Source organism: Rutilus rutilus (genome assembly GCF_951802725.1).
Source record: "Rutilus rutilus genome assembly, chromosome: 8".
Classification (NCBI taxonomy): Eukaryota; Metazoa; Chordata; class Actinopteri; order Cypriniformes; family Leuciscidae; genus Rutilus; species Rutilus rutilus.
The window spans coordinates 37,189,484-37,213,521 of NC_140222.1; the positions used below are offsets into that span (position 1 = coordinate 37,189,484).

Here is a 24,038-nt window from a genome sequence, read left to right on the forward strand (position 1 = left end):
AAGCTTGTTTTTATCTTTCACTTTCAGGTTACCATACCAAGCTGTTATATTAAACTGTAAAATACTTTCTACAAGGCCCCTATATGCCATCTCAAGAATATGCTGACTGACCCTGAAACTCCTCAATTTTCTAATTAAAAACAATCGCTGGTTAGCTCTCTTAAAAATACTCTCTGAGTTAACATTACAACTTAAGGTGCGATCAATGATTGTACCCAAGTACTTAAAATTTTCAACTACTTCCACAGGCCGGCTGTTAAGTACAACAGGATTGATGTTACCTGCCCCTCTTGGTTTCGTTTGTATTATAAGTTATTTTGTTTTAGTCACGTTAATTTCCAATTTAACAGTCTGACACCAGTCCTGCAATAAAGTGACTTGGCTAAAATAAGCTTCCTCATGTGCTACATTATTTTCTGTGAGAAGTCCTACCAAGGCCATATCATCAGCATATTTAAGTAAACTAACATTGGTGCTGTGCACAGTCATATCATTTATATAAATTGAAAACAACAAAGGTGACAACACACAGCCTTGTGGTGCTCCAGTATTTATAACAATCTCATCTGAGTTGACCCCATTCATTAAGACTCTCTGAGGGCGGTCAGTTAAGAAACTTCTAATCCAGTGAATGAGCCCACCATTTACATTCATCCTATGAAGTTGTTCTAAAAGAATGTCAATTTGCATAGTATTAAAAGCAGAATTAAAATCAATAAAAATAACCCGAGCAAGTGATTTTGGTTGTTGCAAATGTTTAGCTATTTGATTTACCAGAGTAAGAGTTGCGTCCTCTGTGCCCCTGTGTGACCTATAGGCAAATTGAAGGGGTCAAGTTGATTCCCAACAGAAGACATAAGATGGGTGCTGACCACTCTCTCCATACACTTAGCTAAGAGTGGAGTGAGTGCCACTGGTCTAAAGTCTCCAAGGGCTATAGCCTTAGAGACTTTAGGCACAGGTATTATTGTGGATTTCTTCCATAAATTTGGAAAAACACCACAGTTCAGCAAAGTTTGAAACAGCTGAGTGAGAACCCCTTTAAACTGTTGAGAACATACCTTTAACACCCTTCCTTGGAGGCCATCAGGCCCAGGGGCTTTGTTTGGTCTAATTTTAGAGAGACACATGGCTACTTCTTCTTCAGAAAGCTGTATATGTTCATAGCTACCAATCTGATCACAGGTAATACTACAGCCTATTTTTGGGTCTCTCACATCATATCTTCCATAGAAGATGTTTAAATCATTAACAAATTTACCACAATCTGCCACGTTTACACTTTGTTTTTTTCCTTCCCTACCCATTATTGTGTTTAATCCCTCCCATGCTTGTTTTGCATTGCCTGTACAGAATCTTTTTTCAACCTTATTCTTAAAATCTATTTTTGCTGTAAAAACCTTACGCTTAAATTCCTTCTCTTTCTCCTTTACTACATCATTTTCTCCTCTCAAAAATGCAGCCCTTTTCTCATTCAGACACGTTTTAAGATCCTTTGAGAGCCATGGCTTGTTATTACTAAACACCTGAACTATCTTAGAAGTGATAACAGTTCCTTCACAAAACTTAATATAGCATGTGATTGTGTCTGTCAATTCGTGATAATCAGAGCATGTGTCAAAAAACACGCGCCAATCTGTAGAGTCAAAACAATCTCTGAGCTCCTCCTCCCCATCCTCAGTCCATTGACGTACAGTTTTCAGGAGTGGTTTTTCACGCCTGACTTTCTGCCTGTATGTTGGAAGGAGATGAATAACGTTATGATCTGACTTACCAAGAGGAGGACGACTCACTGCTTTATATGCGTCTGGGATGTTACCGAAGCATTGGTCCAGTATGCGAGTGGAGCGAGTGGGCGTGGTGACATACTGTTGCAGAGAGGGTACACTCAAAAAAATAACTCATTGGACAAACTCAATTTAATTGAGGGCAGGATTTCCATCCAATAATTATGTGTAGCCCCAACTTATAAAAAACTCATTCATGCAATGAAATGTAATTAAGTTGGTCCAACTAAATTTTGACCAACTTAAATGAGTTGGTCCAACTCAATTATGAGCAACTTAAATGAGTTGGTCCAACTCAATTTTGACCAACTTAAATGAGTTGGTCCAACTCAATTTTGACCAATTTAAATGAGTTGGTCCAACTCAATTTTGACCAACTTAAATGAGTTGGTCCAACTCAATTTTGATCAAATAGTTTAGATGAAATGGATACATTTATACAATTAGTTTTATGCTTCTTAAACTTAAATTAGAACATTTCATTGAAAAATCAATTAGGAAATCCTTATTTTGTACCCCATAGAGACAAGAGACAAACTCAAACTCAATAGTGCAATAGTTATTTAATGTGAAAAGTACTTAGAAAAATGCAAGTACACATTAAAGCCTTTATCCAAACATGTACAAATGTCTTTGTTCTGTTGAACACAAAGGAAGATATGTTAAAGAATATGGGAAACTGAACAGTTCTGGGCCACCATTGACTTCCATAGTAGGAAGAAAAAACAACAGCTATGAAAGTCAATGGTGGCCCAGAACTGTTAAGTTTCCCATATTCTTTAACACATCTTCCTTTGTGTTCAACAGAACAAATACATTTATACAGGTTTGGAACAACCCTAGGATCAGTAAATGACAGAATTTTCATTTTTGGGTGAACTATCCCTAAAGACAAGAACGAATAAGTAGAAATACACACAAAAAGCATGTAAGAAAAAGCATGTAAGAGTGTTTAAAAAAAAAAAATTGTGTGGTGTGTGTGCGTGCATAAGTATGTTAATGACTCAATATACGTTTTCTCAAATAATTCTCATTGTGTTCTCAAAAAAAGTGCACATCTTATGCAAACAACTTGATTTTAAGTTGCTGGATTTTTTGCATTCAGCCTATGTCCATCCAAGTTCATTAGGATTTTCTGGATAAACTTGAAGGTGTACTTGAGGTTGTCAGGAAAATTAAGATCAAGAGCATAAATGAGATCGAACAGCATGATGAATGCCAGGATCACGCAGTCTAGGTCGCTCAAAACCTTAATGCCCTCGATCACAACTCCGATGTCTTCTGTACAATCTCCTTGACTGTGTTTGGGATTTCATTTTCTGCATCCTCAGTGGCCTGGACAAAACACAAAACACTTTGGTTAAGCCCAGGTGAATTTGACCCTTTATATTTTAAAAGTAATCGGCAAATTGCATTGCTACTTTTCACTTTTACTATTACATTGTTGGCTGCTATTTACTTCCATTTTATGGACATAGACATACACATCTGAAAACTTCTACAAATTCTATTGTGTTCAGATGAACAATGAAAGGCATACACATGAAATGAAAAAAGTTATTACCCCTGCAAAATTATTACTATTAAAAATATTATTTTATTAAAATGAATAAAACAAAATATTATTATTCCACTAATACATATTTTATTGTGAAATGAAAATTGAGCATTTAATAATAATCAATCATATCTTCTTTTATAAAACATGAAAGTATTAACAGAATTGTTGTTATATATAAATAAAAAAAATCACTTACCACATACTCCTTGAAGAAAGAGTCTGGATCTTCAGTCGGGTAGATCATCAGGCCTTTCAGGGTGCACTCTCTCCTGATGTTTATGTTGTCACACTACAGCAGGGGGGAAATCAAGACTGAAATTAGCCAAATGCAGAAAGCTGTACAATAACTAGACAAAACAGAAGACATTGCATGCATTTATACTAACAGAGTCTGTGATCGCCAGGGCGTTTTTGATCTTTTGCCCCTTCACTCCTCCTTTGCTCTTGAAGATCTGCATCAGTTTATCTGAAAAGTGGTCCAGCTGTAGGAACATATTGATTGCAGTGGCTTCGTAGTGATCTGCATGAACTCTGTGTTCACCTTCAAAATGAAAAAAAAAGAACAACACAAAAACAATTTCTTACTATGAAAAGAACCTAATAACGACTAAAATAAAACACTACATAACATGTTTACTTACTTCACTCTGCTGAAAAAGAGCTGGCCATTGATTCTTGAACACCTCTATCATGGGCATTGGCTGACGACAATGGGTTTGAAGTCTATTAATGAATGTGGAATGTGGATTGTGTTTCCGGTATCTGTGGGTGTTAAATGTCCTGTAAATGTTACTTTCAAATGCACATCCTACAAACATACACTGAACTGTTTCATTATGCCTGAGATGTCCATTTATGTGTTGAAAATAATCTTTCTGTTGCTAGCTCCTTGCATGAACACACATGACACTGGAATGTTGTTAATTCTTCTGGCTTTGGAGTTTCCTGTTTAGCATGTATTTTGTACGTGTGATTAAGAAGCTTACTCCATATACTAAACGTGCATGGGCAATCTGTGTATGGACATGGATAGCGAAAACTGCCCCTAAAGCACAGATGAGTCTGCATAAAATGCTGCAGCAACAAATACCTGCTAGGTAGTTTCGATGGACACATTCTTTGCACTGCCACATTCACAATCCTAAAAAGAAGAATAAAAAAGTATTATAAGATACCATATTTAACAAATGACACAAGTAGCCTAAATCAGAATATTTGAATATGACTTACTATAACTAGGAGGTTGCTGTTCACCTGGTCATATTCATAAATCTGTGAAAGAGAAGATGTTGATTAGGAGTGGGAACCAGTACTCATATGAAAATATGCTTTTTGAGGTGAACTAATCCCTTAATATGACACTTTACAATTCTCTCAAGTAATTAAATTGATTTTAAAATAATTTAAAATGTTTACTTGGTACAATTGTCTACCAGAAATATTTAACCCAGTCGCATGAAAATGCATATCTATAGCATGCTTTGTGTTTCATCGCGCAGTTGATATGCAAAAATGACTTTTTACATGCATAGCCTATTTACGCACTGTAAACCCTTGGGTAGGTTTAGTAGTGTGGGGTACGTGCATATCAAAGTGCGTATGTATTATATATAGATAGATAATGTTAGATGCCTATTATTATTTTTTTTGAGAAATGAATGGGAGTTCACAGAATACATAGATTGATAATTTCAACAAATATGCGTTTTATAGCGTTAATCAAATAGTGTGTTTAATGCAAAAACAGACGACTATATCGTCCATTCTGTCACATTTTTCAGGTGTTCTGATGTAACGTTAACTTAGGTTAACCCCTGTATGTCACTTGCTCTGATTTACCATGGGCAGCTCAGCTACGATGTTGTAAATAGGTAGTTTACATGATAAAAGTAATCTTAATATTGAGATATACGTTCTACCTTATAGTTAATTATTTAAACAGGCCTTTGAACAAAAACGATGTTTTCGTGTATTTCCCCCCCCCCACAGCGCTTAATGTCATTATGGTGATTGTGAAACACGGAACACCTCACTTCATGATTTTATGCTGAAATGTCTTATTTTTCATGTTAGGCAGGTCAAATTTGATCAAGAAAAACGCACTGTGGCCAATTCAGCGTGAGTGAGTGACGCAGCTAAAAATAGATTCGGCGCCGAAACAATCGCGGCGATCGCAAGCCTCTAATTCATTTTATGACGGATATATCAATCCAGATAGCAAACCAATAAGTTAAGAACCAATTTTGCACAGTTACAGTCAAATTCGGGATCGTTAGACTGGTCTAACACAGAATTTGCACGTTGTGTGAGTAAGTTAAGCTATCGAAGGGACACTTAAAACAATTCACCTCGCATAACTTTCACTGCTGTTGCATGCATATTTCACTCAAAATTATGATATAAGTTACACATCCTCTTACAGTGAGGAAAATTCTTTGTTACAAATACTCAAACAAGATAAAACTTACCAATAACGAATACGACGTTGCAGTCCTTCTTGCGGCGGCAGACGATAAAATGGCGGCCACACTCTGAGTATGTTCTTCTCTAAGCTTGTCTTGCACATGCGCAAATGGCGCGCTCCGAAGCCAAATTAATTTGAGTTAACCAAATTAAATAAAATCTCATAGATGACACTATTTATACATTTTACGTTAGACTTATTAAATATATATACGTATTATTCCTAATTAGATATATTAAAATAAAGTGAACACAATTTAAATGTGTCATATCTAAGAAGGCCTTGAATCATTTTTTTGAGTGTAGATGAGGTGACAGCTGACATGTGTTGAAATCCCCCAAAATAAAAACCGGCTGATCTGCCGATCGGGAGAGAGCAGCATTAAAGCTGTCAGTTATCATTTCCGCAGCTTCTTTATTATTAGGCCCTGGAACATAGACAAGGATGATGGTGATTTGCCCGAACTCCCGCGGAAGGTAAAACAGCCTGATAGATACAGACAGCAGTTCATAGTCTCTAGTGCACACTCTCTTGAGCACTTTAAATTGCGAGGCCCAAGCGCTGTCAATAAACATGCAGAGTCCTCCCCCGATGGATTTTTGAGATGACACCTTATCACGATCTGCTCTTATAACTGTAAATCCCTCCATGTCAATGCATGTGCTGTCCTCGTGAAGCCACGTCTCTGTAAAACAAAGCAAATTACTCCTCCTAAAATCCTCATCAAACCGGAGGCGTGTTGTGATCTCATCCAGTTTATTATTTAATGATCTGACGTTTGACAGAGTTATGATGGGAAGCGGGTGTCTGTTTCCTCGCCTTCTCAACCTGTTATGAGCGCCTCCCCTCTATCCTCTTTTCTTCCTTTTCCTGCCCTGGGCTTTTCCATAAGGGGTTGATAATACATGACTTGTATCTGGTGTTCACTTCCCTCATTGTTCCCGGCTATGGCAAAGTTCTCTCTTATGACACCATATATAATAAATAAAATCACCACTGCGCGCAAATGATCCATTTCCATGTTGATTGACTCAAGGACATTAACAAACCATAAGTTAACACACGATTAACGCCGAAAATTCACAAAACAAACAAACGAACGGAGAAGCACTGGGTCAGCAGCCGTGCCGCGCCCCGGATTAAAATTATCATGAGCATTGTAATGTTTTAAGCGGATGTCATAACAAATGTCAGTAGACCAGGAAGATTTCACTTAAAATTAATAAGATCTTACTTTGATGCTCTGGAAATACAAACAGCAAGACACATCGAGTGCAGCGCTGAAAAGGGACGGGGCTACACAAGTTTGCCTCTTAAGAATGGTGATTTTACTGATAATAAACCTATACATAAAATACATTTAAAACGCAGTAAAATAAATGATGAACACATGATAAAGGTCTATAAGTGAAGTTCGCAACGTAATTTCGGGAGGAGTGAATCCTTCAATTAACTGCTGGATCATATAAGCAGCCGCTCACCTTGTTCTGGCATCAGCTGTTTTTGTATACCTCCACCTCCCCAACTCCACCAACATAATTTAGACATCTTGCTACCATACTCATCATGCAAGCAAAATACGCTTAACCTTATTAGCTTAAAGATTATATGGGCAAAGGAACTTGAAGTTTTAATATTTTAAAACTAAATTTAGCAAATAGACAAAATCCACATCCTAAGATTTAGTCCGTGCACAGAACCTTGTGTTTTAAAGCAAACTCAGTGAACAAAGGTTCACAACACAACGGAAATGCAAATTGGTTTTCATTTGTACATTTATAGCCAATGTAGTCAATATAGTCAATGTTTTTGATTTATTGTCAGTAAATGTTTTTAAATCCTGGTTTTCTTGCTCAACACTGCTCTCTTGTGGTCAGGAGGCATTTCCTTTGTGCTGTGACTTTTTTTTATGTTTGTTTCAACAGAAATAAACAAATTACAAAAGCATAGAACAAAGCCAGCAGGAAACATGAAAATATTATTTCTGGTCACATATTCCTGATTCTAGGACATATTATGAAAATGAAAATCTCATGCATGTTTTTTATATTTACTTGCCCCTAAACAGCACATAAATTGATATCAACCATATTTATAAGCTTTATACTTTAACAAAGAGAAATACATATTGTTTTACATTATATTTTCATGTAACAAATCAGTGTTTGTGTTGAGTCTTGAGGTTGTTCAAAATCCATATCTTGAAGATTTTGTAGGTCTGTCTCTTGAAATTGTTTCAAGTCGTCTCCATTTCTTGCATGAACAAACACCTTTAATAGTCCTTAAAAGTGACAAAGTGAATTCAGATTTAACATTGAATGAGTAGTTCAGCCAAAAACATGATTTATTTACTCACATTTCATGGTTTTGTTCTTTCTGTAATATAATAATTGTAGTCACTATAAAGAGCTGTGAGAGATTCTTAGTTTTTTTTTTTTTTTTTTTTTTTTATAGCATACTGATATTATAGTGAGAATTCAAGAGCACAATGTCCACATTTGGAGACATACACATATGATTTCACCAAAGAGCTCACCTATGATCACAATGATCAGAAGACCATTTATGAAAGCAGATATGAAGATAATAATCTGCCAATGTGTCTGATTCTTCTCAATGTTCTTCACCGCTGTGTGATTCTGGATCTCTGCAGTCGGTTCTATATAATATATAATATATTCAGGACTGTGCATCCATTGAAATGTTTAGTTACTTTACATAACAGTCTAAAAAGGATGCATTCGTTGTATAACATCAATATGATCACTGAATGTTCACTCACCAGCAGGGCCGGATTGGGACTCATTTTCAGCCCTGGAGTTTCATGCCTTAGACCGGCCCACTTTAGTTCCCGACTGACTAAAATAATGTAATTAAACCCTCAGTTTAAAGCCCAATCTTTCAAGGGCTATCTGGCCCTTCCCCCTACCCTAGTGCTGCCCTTCCAACCAAAAGAGAATCGAGACAACCCTACCCCTTCACGGGAACGCGCAAAACGGAGGGGTCAAGGGACAAGGGGTGAACTCGGATTGAGCCTAAGTCTGCAATAATGCACTGTTCTGTACAGCCTTGTAATTCATTGTATTTTTCAAAAATATAATTTTCTATTCAGTGCAATATCAGTAAACAGGGTTTTATACAGAGGTCCCAAAAGTGATCTTGCTAGGGGGTTCGGCGGCATATTATTTTTCCACTGTCATTGGCAAAGAACATCTGTGTTAAATAGGAATCCATTGTAATAAAGTTATTCTCATTATTGGCACAGTATGTAATAGGCTATTGCTCTACCTGCTCTCCTCTCTCATCTCCATCTCTCGTTCTTCTTCTCTCAGTCTCTTTATCTTTACCTGTAAATCTCCCCTTCCTGAAGCTGAGCTTAGATTGATACAGTCTTTGCAAAGTGATTATTTATGTCGGTCGTTTAAAATTTCTATCGTAAAACAGCTGTTTAGTTTAACCACTTGCACCTTATCTCGTGAAGCGTCGCGTTGGGATTCGCGCGCGGCCGCGGCTCGCGCTTCTGTGAACATAAATCCCGCTTGCTTTGATCGGTCATCTCAAACATTTAGCCATTGCCGACGAGCGGTGTTTGAGTGCTGAAGCAGCTCAGATGATGAGGTCGGTTATCGTCGCGATATGCGAATCATTGCAGCACCAAATTAGAGTCAATATTAGGCAATTATTTCACAACGTTCATTATACCAACATTCAACTGAGAACTGTCGGTCACAGAAGCCCTACGGATTGCAAAAGCTGCTTCCAAATCTTCACTCCTCATTCTCCTTGATCTGTCTGCTGCCTTCGACACCGTGAACCATCAGATCCTTATGTCCAGCCTCTCATCACTGGGCATCACAGGAACTTCACTCGACTGGTTTGAATCCTATCTCACAGGTAGGTCCTTCAAAGTCGCATGGAGAGGCGAGGTATCCAGAGCACATCAACTGACCACAGGGGTTCCCCAGGGTTCAGTTCTTGGTCCCCTCCTCTTCTCCATCTACACTACATCACTGGGACACATCATACAGGCACACGGTTTTTCCTACCACTGCTATGCTGATGACACACAACTCTTCCTCTCATTTCGACCAGATGATCCCACAGTAGCTGCACGGGTCTCGAGCTGTCTGGCAGACATCTCCACATGGATGAAGGAACATCACCTGCAGCTCAACCTGGCAAAGACTGAGCTGCTCGTCCTCCCTGCCAATCCGTCTCTACAGCACGACTTCACCATCCAGCTTGATTCATCATCAATCACCCCATCAAGGTCGGTCAGAAATCTGGGAGTAACGTTTGATGACCAGCTGACCTTCACAGATCACATTTCAAAGACAGCTCGATCATGCAGGTTTGCGCTGCACAACATCAGGAAGATCAGGCCTTTCCTAACTGAGCACGCAACACAACTCCTCGTCCAGGCCCTGGTCATTTCTAGGCTTGACTACTGCAATGCTCTTCTGGCCGGACTTCCAGCATGTGCTACCAAACCTCTTCAGATGATCCAGAATGCTGCAGCTCGTCTTGTCTTCAACGAGCCCAAGAGGGCCCACGTCACCCCTCTGTTAATCTCTCTGCACTGGCTACCTCTCGCTGCTCGCATCAAGTTCAAGGCATTGACGCTTGCTTACAGATCTATCACACGCTCAGCTCCCTCCTACCTTCACTCACTCCTACGAGCCTACATCCCCACCAGACGCCTACGATCAATCAACAAGCGACGTCTCGTGGTTCCATCACAGAAAGCCACAAAATCACTTTCCAGATCATTCTCATTCACAGTTCCATGCTGGTGGAACACTCTCCCCACCCTCATCCGGAATGCTGAATCCCTGACAACATTCAAAAAACAGCTGAAAACCCATCTCTTCCATGAGCACCTAAACTCATTAAAAAAAAAAAAAAAAAAAAAAAAAAAACCTTTCCCTTAAAATCCCAGTTATCATGCTTATGCTACTCTGAATAATGCCTGAACTTCGTATTCTGAACACTTCTTGCGTTGTTGTTGTCTTTTGCCTCTTCATGATGACTCGCTTAATTTAGTCCTGATTTGTAAGTCGCTTTGGATAAAAGCGTCTGCTAAATGACTAAATGTAAATGTAAATGTAAATGTAAATGTATACACTCAGCAAAAATTACCGAGGTCCGGACCTCGGAGACCTCAATGGTCAGTACGGCCCTGACTCGTAGGCTATTTGGCCGCTTCAGTTTCTAGAGATGTTTTATTATTCTGGCCTTTTCAGCGCCTATAGGCTATTATCCTCGTTTTGTATCTCTTATTTTTTGTTAGCACATCTCCAACAAAGTGACTTTATTTATTTTTTTGTTGGGCTGCGAGAAAATAATAATAATAAAAAATAGTGGGGCTGCGCTATGACTGGACACCGGCCCTCCTGGCCAATAAAACAGACCGGCCCACCGGGAATTCTCCCGGTGCTCCCGATTAGCCAATCCGGGCCTGCTCACCAGTGATGTGCAGTCTGGTGCTGTCACTGTATTTAGGAGGAGTGTCTGTTGTCACACAGTAATAAAGTCCTAAATCATCAATAGTGACATAGTAATGAGGAGCTGCAGATGAGAAAGTGCGTAATATCATAACCGGAGAATCTGGAAGTTTCAGTAATAACCAGTTAACCTCCTTTACAAAATCACAGTTTATCGACACATTTTGACCCAAATCTGTTAGTTGATCAGTTAAAGTCTCAGCAGCTTCACACCATATGAGAAGATCTGTGGAATAGACACAACAGACACATTAAATATGGATTATTGTGCCATTAAACATTATAAATCAACTTATAAAGAACAATAAAATATTCATAAAGTACAGTAAACTCACAGAGGTAAAGCTGCACAATCTTCATGATGTTAAAACACTTGTTTCTTTCACACGACTGTAGAGATGTAACTTTACCCCAGAGCTTTCAAATGAATAGTGTGATTAACCACAATCAAGAGGAAGTTAAAGGCAGGTTTGCTCTGGCCACACGTTTAGTTTTGTTGTCGATTTGTTCACAACTAAACCCTTGACCTATATATATATATATATATATATATATATATATATATATATATATATATATATAATCTCTTGTCTTTTTAAAAATATATATTTATCTCTAATTCACTGGCAGCAAAATGACCCAAGACACCGAGAATAGCCCTTTTTTTTTCTTCAGTGTCATACAAACACGTATATGATGTTTTCTTCAACTGTAGTATCATTCTAACCCGTGATTATTAACTCATAAGTTTAGAGGAGGTTTATGGTTTCTCTCTCTTGAATTTCAATGCTCTCAGCAGCCACTAATTCACCACCATTAACAATATTTATCCTCAAGGCAAGTGAGAATATATTTGAATTAATCTGGATTGAATTTCTTTTTGCCTAGTCCGCCCTCTTTTAACTAGAAAATAGTAGGAAGTGTGAAACTTATTTCTCACATTTGTTATAATCTTTGTTAATGTTAGTGAATACAAATTCAGCTGTTCATTGTTAGTTCATGTTAGCTCAGGTTCATTAAATAATATTTACAGATACAACTTTTGTTTTTAATAATGTATTTCAATACATTAAAAAAATAATAATAATTAGCATGAATTAAATTAATAAATGCCATATAAGTATTTCTTTTCATTGTTAGTTCATGTTTACTATTGATGTTAACTTATGTTAAAAAATATTTTTGGGTCATGTTCACTTGGTTAAAGTTTAAACCACATGATGCAGCAAGTGTGTGTGATCGTGTTGTTCTTCAAGTGACCAAACCAGTGGAACACTTCATTTGCACGAAACCATTCTTGTGTTAACCACAAAAAAGAAAACTGTGCAAAAGTTAGATGTTTTTAAATATATGCAAAAGTATTAAAAACAATTAATATGCATGCCAAAAATTATCTTTAAATTCATTGACATTTGTTCTCTTGACTTCAAGTTTTGTCAAATCTATGTAAAATATAAAACATAAACTAGCAGAAAATGTCATGATAAAAAAAAAAAAAAAAAAAAAAAAAAAAAAATATATATATATATATATATATATATATATATATATATATATATATATGATATGTGTGATTTAATATCAATAATAACCAAAAAATTGCTGATAAAAAAAGCTGTTTCAGCCCCAAGAAAGCTTGTCACGGGTGACAAAAGCGCTTAGTGAGCGGAACCCTTCTTCTGAACCACGAGTTTCCTGGGGGAGCGATTTGTATGCAACACATCTGACTCCGGTTCCGGGTGTGGCAGGAATTTTGCCCGGCCTGATTGGCGCTGATGCACTGCAGGTGCGAGAGAGAGAGACACAAGCCGTTTCTCAATATGCGTTCTTGTCTGTACTTGTGTTCTTTTGGACTTGTGAAACGTCATCAGTCGCTGCCCAAGTACTGTTCCAATTCAAAGTTCACATCTAGCCAAGTCCAGTTCAAATCCCCGGATGTGTCCTTGATCCGCCCCTTTTACCGAGGATGCATCGAGAGGTGACTTGTGCGAACAGCCAGGTATCCCAGAATGCATCTCACACCAACCAGCAAGCGTCAATAGCAGAGGAGAAACCCCGCGTAATTTAAAAATACTGCTGTAATTGTGTCACGAAATGTAGTTTTAAGAGTATTTCAGGTTTCTAACATCCTGAGTTATTTTAGATTAACTTTTCTATGAAATGTGCACAAGACAAATATCCTCTGACTTGTACCTTGCCCGCAGATCACCAGATCTCAACCCGATCGAACTGGTTTGGCACGCACTAAAAGAGTTTGTCAGACGTGAGGCTAAGCCATGGAACAAAGACGAGCTTCTTCAGGCCATAGTGACTTTCTGGAGAGATCGCCTGACAAAAACAGCGTGCAATAACTACATCGATCACCTTCAGAAGGTTTTGCCGGCGGTACGTGGTACAGCGCAACGGGGGTTCTACTGGAATGTAGAAATGTAAAATAGGCCTATTGAATTGTTTCCAATATTTTTCTATTGAAATGTTTTGTATTTTTATATTTCATTCATTAAAGAAACCTATGCTGACCACAACAACGCGGGACTACTGTATTTCATTCTTAAATATCATACATAACGCAAAATCCAAATGCTGCTTCCATATGTTAGCTAATAGCAAGTCAATGTTTGAATTAATTTACAATAATTTAGTTTAATTTATTTCAGTGTTAATGTTTGAGTTAAAAAATCCTCTACAAATTAAATGAACACTAAGTCGGCTATAATGGCGCTTTTCCACTGCATGGTACGGCACGGTTCGGCTCGGTACGGTTCGACTCGGCGCGGAACGGTTCGGCTCGCTTCGCTTTTCCACTGCGTGGTACGACTCGACTCGGTACGGCACGGTTCGGTTCGCTTTAGCTCGGTTGCTTTTCCATTGCAGTTAGTACCGCTTCAAAATGGGTGGGACTGATCGTTATAGTTGCCGCCTCTACTGCCATGACATCATCGTAAACGCGCCACATTTCAAACGCACAACACAGTGGATGGTGCTCTTGATTCTCGGCATGTGGATGTTTTTAAATTAAATTAAACGTTCTTATAATGGTTTACTATATGGAAGGAAAATTCTTAACGTGTAATTAAACGTTGCGTTCATATTCTGGGCTCATCTGATTTTTTGTACATAGCATAGCCTACTTTATGATTTTAGTATCATAATGATTAATAAATGCACGCACAATTATCCGTGAACTTGATTTGAACAAATGCCTTTCAACTTGTGTGTGCAAAATTCAGAATTAAATGCATGTGCAGCAATCTTTACAAATAGAGAGTCTAGGCCTATGTAGCCTACTGTTTTAAACTACTGCCATTAAAAAAGCGCATTTAATGTTAATGTTATGTTATTTTTTTCCATCTGCCTATGTTGATTATGAAAAGTGAACAGCACGAGACGAGTAGAGAGACATGGAGCGAGTCAGACATAATTTTGACCACTTCATTAAGTTTTGTTCACTTTGTTTTCTTTAAAGTGAATTTCGTTTTGTATAAATTGTATCTTAATTTTAATATTTTTTTCATCAAACAATTGCCTGGATTGAATAAGATGCAAAATAGACAATGTAACCATTGAGGCGCCCGAGCGGTCACTTGCATTGTACGTTAACTGGAGCGCATCTCATCCTCAAATACACAAAGCTTGAAATGTCTTTAAACGAAATAATTCAAAACAAAAAGAAATAGGCTACTCTCTTATGTAATCCATTATGTGCATTTCTCTCTATAGGCGCGTTTACTACGAATATGGCGATCGTCAACTTCATCTTTGCCATGCACAGACACTGACAGGAAACACTATTTTATAAATAAAAATCAGTGCACGCGTTTTAATAAAATTAAAACTTTAATTGTGATCATTAAAATAATTGAATATTAAATAATTTGTGGCCAAGTTTTGCTCATTTATTAATAGTATATATATAGGCTATATATAGGCCTAATTTTATTAAATTGAACAAGCGCAAAATTCAGCATTCAATCAAATATTCAAAAAGACTTAATAATAATAATGTTATTTCAACATAATATCTCGTTATTTTGACATAATGTGCGTGCAACAAGCAAGATGTGCGTTTTTAAATCCGGGGACGCGTGCACTGATTTGTATTTATAAAATAGTGTTTTCTGTCAGTGTCTGGCAAAGATGAAGTTGACGATCGCCATATTCGTAGTAAACGCGCCTATAGAGAGAAATAACATTATTATTAAGTCTTTTTGAATATTTGATTGAATGCTGAATTTTGCGCTTGTTCAATTTAATAAAATTTAAACTTTAATTGTGATCATTAAAATAATTGAATATTAAATATTTTGTGGCCAAGTTTTGCTCATTTATTAATAATATATATATATATATACACACACACACACACATATGTGTGTGTGTGCCCTCAGCACATGCGTTAAAAATTATCCGGCGCCGCCCCTGACTGCAAGAAACAGTTTACAAGAAACTTTTTAACTGCAAGACACTACAGCGTTGGCTGTTGTCTACTGGCTATTTAAATCTAGCGGGTTTGTCTCGTGCATGGTCTCGTGTCGCAAATACAATGACACTGGTAGTGACGATTCTGTCTGACCAATCAGTGATCTTCAGTGTTTTCACGTCACATTTTAGTACCGGTACGGTACGCTTGGAACCTCAACAGAGGTGGTACCATTTAAAGCGAGCCGAAGCGAGCCGTACCGTACCGTACCATGCAGTGGAAATGCGCCATAAGCGTGCCGTACCGAACCGAGCCGTACCGTACCATGCAGTGGAAAAGCGCCAAAGCGTGCCGTACCGAACCGAGCCGTACCGTACCATGCAGTGGAAAAGCGCCATTAGAGTCCTTTATAGGCTACGTAAAAAAAGCAAAAGGCTTACAGTCTTAACATTTAGGCTACTTTGCTTAAATTCGATACATTTATTTTTAGTAGGGCCTAATAAATTTGTAGGGATGTAATTTCAGTATGCTTTACCAACGCTATGTATTCAATTAAAGTTCCAAGAGCTCTGGTCTCTATATTTCCTTCCCAGCTGACACTAATATGCAAGTGCACAGCAAAAATCACAACTTGTGCTTGCTGCGAACGCAAGTTATTTAAAGTGTAAGTTGCAGGTAAAATTGTTCACGAAGTAATGCAATGTGTTTATTAAACATAAAGATAAGAACCGCCCACCATTGTTTTTTATACCAAAATGCTGATATAATATGAAAAGTTGGCACTTTTAACAGTGGTTTTAACCGCTCCCGCTCCCTTCCACTAGATGGGGCATGACGTCATAAGAGGAACTCACTAGTAGAGTTACCGACATAATCATAGCTATAGATGCCTTACATAACTACAGAAAAGTTGGTTGTATGTTTTATTTGATAAAAAAAATTATGGATAATATAACTCAACTGTAAACATACTCGTGTGTGCTGACTTCAAAAGGGACCGTGATCCTGCCTGAAATGAGAATACGCTATTCGCAAAACAAACGGGTTCAGGCACGTTAGATCAGCCGGTCGCAGGTCGAGCTGTTCCACTAAACTCCAAAACGCGTTCACCTCACGGCAGCACACACTCTCCACTGCTGATAGCCCACACAAACACAGTGATGGGGACATCGATCTCTCTTTTTCTTTTCTGACAATAAACATCGCTAATTAAATCGTGAGAAACTGATAACGCGTGGATTGAGGAAGGGTATTACATGACATTTGAGGCGTCGATGAGACTAGTGATTGGTGCCTGTGCAGTGTGTGCATCTCTACAGCTCTGATTTGGACTGACTTACTGTAAGTATATAATGTCTTCAGTCGTTGTCCCTCCTTGCTATTCTACATGACGGCAATATTTTGAAAAGACTTGTTTGTTCCGTTATATTATCCGGGGTTAAGTTTGCACCAGGCTAGCCTAGACTACCCATACAGAAATGTAATATATGTCAATATATGTAAATTACATATATAATGTTAGTGCCCATGTATGTCTGCTGCATATATGAGAATATATGCAAAATTCATATATGTAAAACACATATACATATATGAAACATATATTTCAAAATATATCAAAAATGGCCGTTTTCATGTAAGTGCCATATATTTTCCCGTATATGCACATAAATGTGAAATATATGTAAGACGCATATATGTATACATGCATATATGACGCATATATGTATACACGCATATATGACGCATATATGTATACATGCATATATGACGCATATATGTATACATGCATATATGACGCATATATGTATACATGCATATATGACGCATATATGTATACATGCATATATGACGCATATATGTATACATGCATATATGACGCATATATGTATACATGCATATATGACGCATATATGTATACATGCATATATGACGCATATATATACATGCATATATGACGCATATATGTATACATGCATATATGACGCATATATGTATACATGCATATATGACGCATATATTTATACATGCATATATGTACTTATTTCAATAGTACATACTTTAACATATATTAGGGGTACAAATCTTATATCTGAATGCCTTGAAATTAAATGACTATAGTTGGAGATTTTGTCTATTGTGTGAATACCAAATATAGTATTTTAATATAGTAATACCAAATATAGTATTTCTTTGTCATTTTTGACAAATACATCCACAAAGTACCATAACCATATGCCACAGCTTTAAAAATGCATCAGTATCACATGCATGTACACTGTAAAACTTTTCACTGTAAATTTACAGTTAAATACTGGCAGCTGGGTTGCCATCCACATACTGTATTTTTACAACACTACTACAGTAAACAGCATTTGCAGTACTCCACTGTAATTACCAAATACAGTAGGCCTATATACCACATTTTACATTATTAAACTTGTCGACAGCAATAAATTGTATTTTTACAGGGAATACTGCTTTTATTATTACATAATTCAAATATTATACTTTAAGGTTTCATAAGAGTAGTCACACTAGGAAAAAGAAAACAAAATTTTCTGGGTTTTAAAACATTTATTTAGTTAAATTGCCTTCTGTGAACATGTTGGCTGAATTACTTTTTAAACATAAAATGCAATTTTAACACTTAACAACAAACAGGTAACAGTTAGCACTTAATTAAAGGAATAGTTCACCCAAAAATTTTAATTAGCACATGATTTACTCACCCTCAAGTCATCCTAGGTGTATCTGACATTCTTCTTTCAGACGAATACAATCAGAGTTCTATTAAAAAATGTCCTGGCTCTTCCAAGCTTTATAACGACAGTGAAATGCTGTTTCTTTTTTGAAGTCCATAAAAGTGCAAACGAAATCCCATTCAAAGTCTGCAAGGTTTCGCAGAAGTGAGGACACCTGTAGGCTTACAGTGGTGTTCGTTTTGCACAACTTGGCCAGTTTTCTTTGAAGTTACTTGTCCTTTCTTTGTTTTTGATCCACGTTCAGGATTGATGTCAAGAAAGCGTCTAAAAGGCAGAAAAAAAACACAATTAAATATTATTAACTGAGTGTATATATTTTGACAAAGAGAGACAGCACAAAAGCTGTCTAAAACTGAACAACATAAAAAAAAATGCAATGTAGGATGTTGTGAAAAAAAAAAAAAAAATGCAATGTTGGATGTTGTGATCAATAACTGATATTTTTTCCGCCCTGGACATCAACTCAATGTGTCTGTTTACATGCGCACTGTCAACTAACTAAATTTTTGGAAGTGGGGTTGCCAGATTTAAAGTTTTAATCTTTTCATCTTCGGGACACAAATGAAGATATTTTTGATGAAATCTGATAGTTTTGTCCTTCCATTGATATCAATATCATTGCAACTGTCAAAGCCCAGAAAAGTGGTAAAAACATTGGTAAATCTATAGCTACAGTGGTTCAACCTAAATATTATGATGCAGGGTTTCTGCACATTTTTTAAAGTCAAATTTAAGGCTTTTTAAGACCCGAAGAAATCAAAATTAATACCATGCATTAGGGGTGTGCAATATTGACAAAATATGTCTCGATCGATATTTTCAAAGTTTTCTTGATAATAATTAGATAACATTTTACTGATTGTGTTTCTGTGCTTGGTGCCATGGCTTGTTTAGGCCTGTTGACAACTGACTGACAAAGATATTCATATTTTTCATATTCTATGCAGTGGTCAGTTTACAGCAGTGACAGAAATTAACATTTTTTATTAAGGGGTAATATTTGCCACCTTAAATTGATTTCAAGGGGCATTTTCACCTATATACGGACATTTGTAGATGTTTCAACAAGATCTTTCACATCTACTGCAGTCAGATTCACCCGTGTTCACTCTGAAGGAATCACTCACATGGCTGGGCACTTGTATGACACATCAAGGATGTTAAGAGGCTAAAAGCAGGTTTAAAACTTGAAGTCAACAGGGTGCAAATTTTAAAAAGAGGATAACACGGTGTAGGCAACATCGATTTTTGTCGTTGTTCTCTGTACTGACAGCACTCCAAATTTACAAAAAAATGCACTAGTTACATGGATTATTTAAACAATGTTTTTACTAGCTTTCTGGGCCTTAAAAGTTGCAAAGACGTTGCTGTCTATGGGTGGTTCAGAAACCTCTCAGATTTCATCAAAAATATCTTAATTTGTGTTCTGAAGATGAACGAAGGTCTTACAGGTTTGGAACGACATGAGGGTGAGTAATTAATGACAGAATTTTCACTAATCCTTCAACTGAAAACAACTTGCACTGACATATCTTAAAATATATGACTGCCACTGTTTTATCTCAAGATGCACACCAGTAATTTTTTTTTTTTTTTTTTATGATACATTATTATAAAATCTGCTTAAATACCCTAATTTTATTAAGGCCTAGACCTGGCTTAAGCTAAGCCCTGTATGGAAACCAGGGCCATATTGTTCATACCAGTAGTCAACATAATAAATACTGTCAAGTCAAGGTTAGTGACACAATTCAGTCTAATATATGTATATATATATATATATATATATATATATATATATATATATATATATATATATATATATATATATATATATTAGGGCTGTAACGATTCCTCGATTAAAGTCGAATACTCGATTTTAAAAAATCCTCGATTGCAATTTACCCGTGTCGAGTAACCGGCAAAATACCGGAAGTGGCGCATTCCACAGACGAGAGTCCATGAACCGCATTATTACACAGTTCTCTAAGGCTACGCGATATATTTAACTGTTTACAATCATGATATTGTGAAATCACAAAGGCTAAGATTAAGTTAAATAAATATATGCGCTGTTTTTTTTTCCTCCCACAGAGAAGCATGACGGTTTAATTATTTACATGCGTGCAGATTGTGTTAAAAGTACCTCAGCTCTGTTCACAGTAAACGCTGCTCCACACATACTCAGTCTCTGCATGTGCTGTTTGTTTAAGTTTCCAATAATGTGCATTTGGGAACGCAAAACCCCGGACGCGTGTTTCATAGTAACTTACTGTCATCATTTATGCGTGGAGCGTCTCGGGTTTCTCAAACTCCATCTCTGCGTGCTGTGAGTTTGTGTGGCTTATATAACGTTCATCTGCACGCATGCTGCGCCGTTTCACAAGATTCGTAACGCAGCTCATTTATAAATCTTCGCCAACACAGGAGAATACATAAGTATGTTTCTGAATATATTCAGAAATATATTCGCAATCGCATATATTCTCATGTGCGAATTGTTGTTCATCGCGATTTCAAAATAAAAGTTTAACCCTTGCACTGCTTGCATGTTTTGACGTGCACATGTTCTTTTCAAGAAATTACGGCAGCTGTTGCATTTCTATCGTACAGAAGTGACCAAATATGAAAGATTAAGTTGACATTTGAATTAAATGTTATGTTCATTAGTTATCATATTTACATGGTGTATTTTAACAGCGTTGTTCAATAAAACCCATATGATTACTTCAATACTTTATTTGAACCAATAATTATTGCTTGTTATTATTTGGGTAACACTACAATAAGGCTCATTAGTTAACATGAATGTATTAATCAACATGATCTAACAATGAACAATAACTACATTTGTAACTAACATTTGTTCATAAAAATACAGCTGTTCATTGTTTGTTCATGTTAGTTCATTACATTAATGTTAACAAATACAACCTTTAATTTTAATAATGTATTAGTAAATGTTGAAATTAACATGAACTAAGACTAATAAATTCTGTAGAAATAAATATTGTTCATTCTTAGTAACTAATGAACCATATTGTAAAGTGTTACCTATTTGTCTTTAAGTAATTTTAAAGGCTGTTGTTCACTTGGATCTATTTTTATTACCACAATTTTTTATCCGATTACTCGATTAATCGATGGAATAATCCGTAGAATACTCGATTACTAAAATAATCGATAGCTACAGCCCTAATATATATATATATATATATATATATATATATATATATGAAGAGTTCAGATGCAAAAGCCTCTAAGTGCCATCTGAAAATTTCTTCTAGAATGGTCATTTTTATCAAGCTTGTATATTTAAGTTGAGTAATTTCTCTTAAATGACAATTAATAGGTAATTTTCATTGCTATTTAAGTGAAAATACTGAACTTAAATATACGAGCTTAATAAAAATGATCATTCTAGAAGAAATTTTCAGATGGCACTTAGAGGCTTTTGCATCTGAACTCTTCATATATATATATATATATATGAGAATGGCAAATATGCCAATGACTAACCTCTGAACAAACTCAAGGTGCTGCCTCTTCCTGGTACTGCAAGCTGAAGTTATAGGAGGAGGCAAACAGCGCTGCCAGGCCAGTGATGAAGAGGCTGTGATCCTTCACACACACCTTGACCTTCCAAACTTAATATCCAGCTCTGGTTGCTTAGAGATTGACCTGTAATGGAATAAAAAAATAAATAAAGAATAAATAAATAGGCCTAATATTAATAATTAAAATAACTACTGTGGGTTCCACTGTGGTTCGATGTAGTTGTCTATTCATAGTTCTATGAATTACATTTTTCAACTAAAAATTAAAATTGGTTAGAATGCTAAAATGCACTGGCATATAATTTTGTTTGTTTTAAGCATAAACTCACTTAATTCTGACTTATTCTTTAAGAAAACAAGACAATTTTTACGTGTCTATTAAATGCTTCTTCATGTAAGAATTGTAGAAAACACTTATTAAGAAAAACATATTTTGCAGTGGGGTGAGTAAATGATGGCTTTTCATTTTAGGTTTCATCTACCCCTTTAATGTTTACATACCAGGAAATAAGTCGTGGACTTTCTGGCAAATGTAGATTGCTGGACATCAGCGATGCAAATTCCTAAAACAATTTTTAAAAAGGACAGCACAACCTTGATCAACAGAACCAAAACATAAAACATATTACAAATTAATGAGATTTGCTGAATAATCTCTACTTATCTGCTTGAAGGATAACACCGTCTAACTTCTTTGAATTAGGGAGTAGTTGTAGGACCATGGGATGGCAATCAGGAATAGGCCTACTACATTTGAAAACAGCATTAGGAACATGGATTTTCATGTGCTAGCAAAATTCTGACAACGATTCAAAAGCACGATCACAGAACTGACAGAATTTGACAGCATTTTTTTTTTTTACCACATAGACTATAACTGTAACACTACTTAAAAGCACTTACATTAACAATGGCCATCAGATTACAAAGCCTAAAACGAAAAAAATATATATCAAATGCACGTCATGCAAATAGCATGGTAAAGGTTGCCTATTATATGAAATGTCGAAGTTAACGTTACTTGGTAAACAGGTGGAACAGAGTCAGTGAATTGCTTGCGCGGCCACGTTAAACCGCGTTCGCAAAATCAAACCAAATACGTGAAAACAATCACACAAAACGCAAAAAAAAAAAAATAATTATATATTGGCTTACCGTATCACTCAGTTGAACAATTCTCCATCTTCTCAAACTCTAAATCCCACTTATCGTCACGCGCAGGTTAGATTATTCAATGACAAATTCTTCCATCCGTCTTCAGGTAGCTGCTACCGTTAACGTCGTCCATTTTCTGCTGCGTCACAGGCAACTAATGTTTGAAACACGAACCGAACCGAACCGAACCGAACCTCAAAAAAGCTTTAAAATTGCTCACAGATTCGCAGATATTGTTTATCTTGATAACAGGAATGATTATTTTGTTCAGTTGAATCCCGCTGACAAAACGAGTTTGCCTGTTGTAGCTGCCTAACGTTACTGTCTGCTGCTGCTCGCATGACGCGTAACATTTGAACTGAATTGAGCGCGAAAGAAATCAATCTCACAATGCAATGACTTTTCAGTCAGTATGATGGTAACGAATTTATCAGGACGAAAACAGAAATGTGCTGTATATTTACAGCTGTTCTGTAAAAGATACATCTTAATACTGTATTATGGAAATACAGTACAATTCTGTAAGAAATTCGTTGTAAATTTACAGTAAAGGGTTACAGTATATGTTTACATACATTTATTAAATATGTTGAAAACAAATATGTATGTCACATATTTATAATTAATGCTGTCCATATATGCGAGAAACCAATACTATAGGCTACTGTAATATATGCAGATATATGGTAGGCTATCATATATGGATGAACTCAAATATTTTCTTTACATGTTTGGACACATACATGTTCATATATGTTGCAGGCATATATTGTGATCTCAGATAAGTCAAATATATGTATAGATATATGTTGCAGTCATATATTG

The 24,038-nt window shown here is 36.4% G+C and overlaps 1 protein-coding gene and 1 long non-coding RNA gene across 2 annotated transcripts in view; both read right to left on the reverse strand.

Annotated features, from left to right (window-relative positions):
• LOC311295362 (uncharacterized protein) overlaps positions 1–24,038 on the reverse strand; it is a 321,297-nt gene that overhangs the window by 82,329 nt on the left and 214,930 nt on the right. The window lies entirely within an intron of this gene.
• LOC311296051 lies at positions 18,294–23,787 on the reverse strand. The gene is made up of 5 exons (XR_014628466.1): positions 23,214–23,787; positions 22,962–22,989; positions 22,560–22,805; positions 22,021–22,182; positions 18,294–18,765 (listed from the first exon to the last, which is right to left on the reverse strand). It is a non-coding gene; the product is annotated as an uncharacterized lncRNA (long non-coding RNA).